At 46.0% G+C, this 7,310-nt stretch overlaps 1 pseudogene; it reads right to left on the bottom strand.

Moving 5' to 3' along the window:
- Positions 1 to 563: 563 nt before the first annotated feature.
- LOC136637884 (5S ribosomal RNA) lies at positions 564 to 680 on the bottom strand (annotated as a pseudogene).
- Positions 681 to 7,310: the final 6,630 nt, after the last annotated feature.

Here is a 7,310-nt window from a genome sequence, read left to right as displayed (position 1 = left end):
TTTGATTGAGTTAGTTTTTTTGTAAATAATAATGCCAAAATGTATTTACACAATAATTCAAATAAACAAAGACATAATATAAAAACCCACTGGGCATAATCCAGACAACATTTTTAAATTCTATTGTTTCCAGGGGGGAGAAATTTAAGTATGGATTTAACTGCCCCATTGAGATCAGCATAGGACACAGTGGAAACTGAAACATGCTTAGAAATAAGTCTTGCTAACTGCAATGGGACTGGCAGTCTAATCCAATCCCCAGCGGGGCTGCTGGGTGCAGCAGCACCTAAATGGTGACTGCTGTATCCAGCGGTCCCGTGGAAGCCTTCGGAGTTCTCATTGGAGGAAGGGGACATCTGTTCCCTTCCCCCAAGTACGGGGACAGGCCCCACCATGGGACTATTTGAGTCTTCGCTGGCTGTTTTGTCGACACACTAGAGAACCTCCATGTTGGGGGTTTTCCAGTCTCCTTGGCAAAACGGTCCTGTTGGGAATAGGATTGGACTGCCAGTCCCATTGCAGTTAATGGTTGGCAACCTTCAGTCTCAAAAGACTATGGTATAAGCCTACAGCACCCGGTATTCCCAGGCGGTCTCCCATCCAAGTACTAACCAGGCCTGACCCTGCTTAGCTTCCGAGATCAGACAAGATCAGGCATGTGAAAGGTAACAGTTGCTGCCCATTGCAGTTAGTAAGACTTATTTCTGACCATGTTTCAGTTTGGGCTTTGCAGCCTGACACAGAGGATAGGGTCTTTGCTGGTCCCACCCCCTGGGTCAGTCACTCCTCTGTCCCGCTCTCCACCTCCCTCCCCCACTTTTTCCCACCCCAGGATGCCTCCCCCCGATCCCAAAACCTCACTGCCACTTGGCGGTGCAACTTACCCTCGGGCGCTCCCACAGCAACTCCACTTGATGCTGAGGCCCAGCACCCATCAGTGCAGACCCAGCGCCACTGGCCCCCTCTCCCTCAGGTGCTGCGGATGTGCCTTATGGCATGTTTGTGACACCCAGCACCAGTGTTGCAGCTCAGCACTGGTACTCTAGGAAGTTAGGATTGGGCCCTTATTCCTTGGTAAGTGTCCCAGGATGTCAGCCTTAGAAGTGTTAACATGGCTGCATCCTGTTTATTATCAGAACTGCGGATGCAACCACAATAAATTTAGGATTGCCCCTCATACAGACACAACACACATGCCATCTTTTTGATTGTTGCTTTTTCTACCTTGTTAGCATGCTGGTGGCATGGTACCACCATGTAATGTAGAACTAGATGGCAGTGGAGGCATATGACTATTAATTATTAACATTAATAAATATTTATATACCACTTAAAAATTATATACTGCTTTTCAACAAAAAGTAGTTCACAAAGTTGTTTACATAGCAAAACAAATCCTATGGCTCCCATAGGATGAGGTATCAATAGGATATCAATAAATGATAAGACACAATTATGACTTGGGAAAATTCCACATTTCCAAATGAAAGGAAGCAATCATACCAAATGCAGTCTGTCAAACAAGTTTTTAAAAAGACATGCTTTGTATTTATATTGTAAAATTATCAACACAGAAATAAACATGTTCCTTAAATATCATCATTCTGTGAAGCTTCTTTCAGGGCTATGACTCTGTTGCTGCTTAGGACAGCAAGAGCCAAAAGACAGCAGCACAACTCAGTGACTGGTGTATTTTAAAAAATCAAATCTCTCCCAGATGTTCAGGTATTAAAATGAGCAGCATTATGAGTGCACAAAGGAAGTGCAGTTGAAGACTGGCAGGTGTTTGAAACAACACCTCTTGGGGTCCAAACATGCAATGCACAGGAACACAAGATCAGCTGTTATCTTTTTGTTTGTTTGTTTGTTTCACATATCATGGAATGTTTGTTATCTGGTGTGCTCCCTGGGGCATTTGGTGGGCCGCTGTGAGATACAGGAAGCTGGACTAGATGGGCCTATGGCCTGATCCAGTGGGGCTGTTCTTATGTTCTTATGTTCTTATGTTAGAGAAACTGGTTCGCAAACCAAAAACTTCCGTGAAGGAAATCATTAGTTTAGAAAACAAAGGAGATCCTGAGGTCAGCTGGCTTCCTTAACAACACCATGGGCTTGAAAACCGCCCACTCCTATCACGGTTCCCACAGTTCCAACTTGGAAGACACACATGGGAGGAACCCCAAGTACCCTCTTCATCCAGCTAGGAACCCAGTGTTGTTTTCAATGGATACAAACCAGAAATATCCAGAGATATTCCAGACCTGCTGAGGATATCCTCCACACTATTTATTGGAAACCCAAATGTACATGAGAAAGGCTACGGTTGTGGTTACTTTCCAAGAGCCCAATCCTATCCAGTTTTCCAGTGCTGGTGCAGCTGTGCCAATGGTGGTGAAGCAGTCACAGAAGCCTTCTTAAGGTATGGGAACATTTTTTCCCTTACCTTGGGGCTGCATTGCAGCTGTGCAGGTGCTGGAAAATTGGATAGGATTGGGCCCTCAGTCATCATCACCCCACTGTAGCTGGAGCAACAGTGGCATGGGATGGAATTGCACTGTATGCTTGTCTCACATGATGGCGCAGCTGACATTATCTCAGCAGCATGGAAAGGACCTGCATTATCCTGTCAAGTGGAAAGGAGTCCTTAAGCAGCCCACCTGACACAATGGTAGGTACATGATAAATTCCACAATTACACTAAACCTAAGCATTCATTGACAATATTGGAAGTGTTGCTAGTTTTGGGTTGACACTATGTGCGCGGATTTTGATGTGTGGTAAAGCGGTCTTGGCTTTACTGTGTTAACATTCTCAGATGTGTTCAATATAGGTGGACTTTCTTTTGCACCACCCCAAATGTTTCTGAGACACAGTAAGCCATAGCACATTTAGATGCTCATCCACAACAGAAAACTTGAATTTGGATGTGTGATAAAGCAATCACACTGTCACTTCCCAGGGTGCCGAAATTCTGCCCACAGAAACTCAGTTGATATATTCAGGGTGCTATGAAACAGCCTCTCACACTGCCATGTGCAAAATCAGAAGTGATGCTTGCATTCAGCAAAATTTGCTGGGGATGTTGGTGGTGCTTTGATCTGCATTGCTCAGAGTGCTTTTTTTAGATAGCTCCTTCCTATGCTCTCAAACTCGATACAGGTGTTTTTTTTATGGGGGTGGTGACAAAAGGGACACATATCATGGAATGTTCTGTTGCATTTGTTTGCTTATTAACTTCTAAAGTGACAATTGTGCGCTTAGAGCTATTGTCAGCCAAACACCCTTCAAATGATCTTGACAATTCATGCTGCACTTGTGGAGAGGCATTTAACTGTGCAACAAAGCAGCCCACAACAAACCAGGCAGAAAAGAGCATTGCTTGGCCACATTAGCTTTGGGGAGGGGGTCTATAAATCTGGACTGAAATCAACTTTGTTGACCCTCAATTTTAGAATGAGCCTTCTTGTGAGGATGATGATCCATGCTCATAAGAGAGAAAGACAATTATTTTCCACCAAAATCTGGCAATCAGAACATGCTCACGAAGTGTGAGAACATCCACTCTTGGAGTTTTGGAGAGTAAGCAAGTTCAGACACACTAACTTGGGCAGCTTGAAGGTTGGGCAGATCCATTCCCGATTCCATTGATTGCAATAAAGTCGTGGTTTTTTAAAATGAATTTTTATTGAACTAGTAAAAGTATAATTCAGAATTCAACTTGAAAAATCTAACTTGGAATCCTGTGTTATCCCATGCTCTTCCAGCAGAGTCCGTAGAGAAAGCAAATGTTTGGTTTTCTTATTACTCTGACAGCACAAAGGACAAGCTAGGGATAATCTGGCTGAGTTGTCGGACAAAGTACCACCTGCTGTGTCTCCTGTGGTTCCTTTAATTGCTACAAAGTAGTGAGCTTTTCAAGAGAAGAATGAATGCTGACAATGGGTTGCATTGTGTAACTGCAAAACAGCTCCTCCCGCCTGCCTCTTAAAATAAAGTTTCTCACCATCAAATGCCACACTTAAGTATAATCCTATCTGTTATGTATGCAAGTTATGCAGGATCGAAATCCTGCATAACTGATTGGCCCAGACTTATGGCTGGCCAATCGGGTGATGGATCGAAATCCTACCATCCAATTGGCCCTCTATTTAATGTTTCAACTGCACCAATCACGGGGAATCTGGGCGGAGCTAAAGGGTATAAAAGCCAGAAGTGTTTGCCTTGTGTCAGATTCATTGCCAGTCTCTGTTCTGAAGATGGAATAAACATATTGAGCTGTTATCTCTATGCCTTCCTTTATTCGCATGGATCCACTATATAACACTGGCGATGAGGATGGGATGTGATTCCTCCATGCTTAACAACGCTAGAACCAAGAGCTGATTCGCTTAGAGCTGATTCATCACCGGGGAATAGTTGCCCCAGACAAAGAAAGAAGGACCTGCTTCCATAAGCCTACTGAGCTGCCATGATGACCATCCGAGGTCACATCGAGGAATTCGATCCAGCGTCCCCGGAGCTATGGGACATTTATGCAGAACGTCTTGAGTTCTTCCTTGAAGCTAACGCAGTCAAAGATGCCGCCCTAAAGTGGGCCACCTTGCTCAGCGTCTGTGGCTCTGCCACTTTTGAAATCGCCCAGAATCTCGTGGCACCAGAAGAATTAAGGGCTACCAGTTATAAGAACATTGTGGCCCTCCTGAAGAATCATTTCTTGCCCCAGCCGTCCTGTACTGCACGCCGCCATGCCTTCTACAAGCAAGATCAGGCTGCCAGTGAGTCTGCTCCAGCTTACGTGTCTGTGCTTTGTCATCTTGCACGATGATGTGAATTCTGAGACCTGGAAGAAATGCTTCTCGACCAGTTTGTATGCGGCCTCTGGACGAAAGGATTCAGAGGAAGCTCTTTGCGAAGGAAGGCTTTCAAGAGCCTGTCAAGGAGGCGCTGGCGTTTGAAAAAGCAGAAGAAGCAGCAAGGGAGATTCGTGCCTCTCGCAGCCCAGCCACAACTCGGAAAGCCAAGGCAGTCCACCATGAGGACACTGCCTCAGACCGTTTGGAAGAAGGGGAGGTGCTACGAATTAGTCGAGGTATGTCAAGACGCAATGATCACCAGGAACCACAAGCGCCTAGACCTGGGGCCCGGCAAGCCTCCAAGCTCTCCAGCCTGTGCCCTTGCGCCAGCTGTGGGGAACTGTATGAACGTCGGAGTTGCTGGTTCCACGATGTGACTTGTCAGGCCTGTGGAAAGAGGGGCCATATTGCCCATGTTTGTCGTAGTAAGCCTTCTCGGGTTCAGAGCCAGAAAGTTCTTTAGAGGTCTGTCAACCAGGAAAAGCTCTACACTACTTCAGTACACCCTATCCAGAGCATCCGTTTGCCAACCAAGGAAAAGGTACATGTGACAGTAGAAATTCAAAGGTCTCCCTGCGTAATGGGACTCTGGATCAGTGCTCTCTATAATTTCTACAAGACTTTTCAGCGCCTTTGCCCTAGACAGGGCCCCAGCCTCAAGCTGACTGGACTTTTGCTTACAGATTTTCAGGGCAACCGCATCCCCGTTCAGGGTGCAGGTAAGTTTCAGGTTCGTTATAAACACTTTGATAGGTTCCTGGGTCTGGCGGTCGTTGAGGGCTATCGTACCAGTCTCCTCGGCCTTTCGTGGTTTGATCCTCTCAGCATCCAGGTGACTGGGGTCCAGAGTATCAGCAAATTAGAGTTTGATGCTGACGGCATTCATCCTGTGCCACACAGAACTTCGGAAAGACCACCAACTTCCGAGATACAAGAGGCCATTCGTGGGTTCAGCCTGAGCGACCCAGTCTACATTCGGAACTATGCAAATGACCCAGCATGGATTCCAGCAACTGTCATTAGAGTCATTGGTCCTGTCTCATATGAGGTTGCCATCCAGGATGGCCGGACTCTCCGCCATCATGTGGACAAGATGCGCTGCCGCCTGGCTGACTCAGCACCCACCATGCCGATTCCAGTCTCTGGTAACCAGCATCAGGTCTTGCCACAGACTGGAGAGGCCATCACTCCTGACGTGTTACTGCGAGAACCAGAGACCTCCCTGGACTTATATGAGCCATCTGATGTCAGTGCACCTATGGGGAGTCCCTCTGCCATAGCTGTGTCAACCCCAGAGCGGACTAAGGAACCAGAGGTCCCGATACCAAAGTCTTGCCGCACCTTGCGAATGTGGGTACAGCCCCGCCACTCTGAGGACTATGTTTGTTAATCTTGAACTGTACTTTGGTGGGGAGGGGTGTTATGTATGCAAGATATGCAGGATTGAAATCCTGCATAACTGATTGGCCCAGACTTATGGCTGGCCAATCAGGTGATGGATCGAAATCCTACCATCCGATTGGCCCTCTAGTTAATGTTTCAATTGCACCAATCATGGGGAGCCTGGGCGGATCTAAAGGGTATAAAAGCCAGAAGTGTTTGCCTTGAGTCAGATTCATTCAGATTCATTGCCAGGTTCTGTTCTGAAGATGGAATAAACATATTGAGCTGTTATCTCTATGCCTTCCTTTATTCGCATGGACCCACTATATAACACTATCCATCTAAACAATAGAGAGGAGGAAACCTATAATTGCCAGGAGCATTTTTGAGCTCTTATTTGTGGTTAATATTTTCCTGTCTCTAAGACAGCCCCTTGGGCCTCCATAACTACTATCAGAATGATGTTTTTGCCACATTTTCATTTCAACTTTAGATTTTTGTAAAGCCTTGCAGTAACAATTCAGGCAGCACCTTCCTAGGGTGAGAAGAAATTATATGATAGGCTCAAGAAGGAAGGTTCTTGCCAGGATGAAGCTGGTTTAGCTGTCATAGGGCAGGAGAGCATAAGAAAAGCCTAGCTGCATTCGATCACAGGTTGATCTAGTCCAGCATCTCGCTTCCCACAGTGCCCAAGCAGGAAGTCCTGAAGCAGGGTCTGGCCACAGTCACCTTCTCTTGACATTGCTCCCCCAGCAATTTTTATTCAGGGGCATATTTCCCCAGAATTTGGAGGCTTTGTTCAGTTACCTCACCTAACAACTATTAATAAAGCTATCTTCCACAAAACAGTGCGTTGAGGTGTTGGTACTGTTTTTATGCCACTCATGTAGTAATGGCTGGACTGTATGTAGGGGTACACTGTCTCTGTATTGGTATATAAAGATGTATTATCTCTATAGTATGTCTCACAGTCCAATTCGAACCCCTGTCACCAGTGCCAATGCAACTGTGCCATGGGGACCCACACTGCCTGCTGGTGGTTGGCAACCTTCAGTCTCGAAAGACTATGGTAAA

This window comes from Tiliqua scincoides, chromosome 1, assembly GCF_035046505.1.
Source record: "Tiliqua scincoides isolate rTilSci1 chromosome 1, rTilSci1.hap2, whole genome shotgun sequence".
NCBI classification, from domain to species: domain Eukaryota; kingdom Metazoa; phylum Chordata; class Lepidosauria; order Squamata; family Scincidae; genus Tiliqua; species Tiliqua scincoides.
The sequence above is the reverse complement of the archived record's forward strand: the minus strand, read 5'-3'. Positions and strand labels throughout refer to the sequence as shown.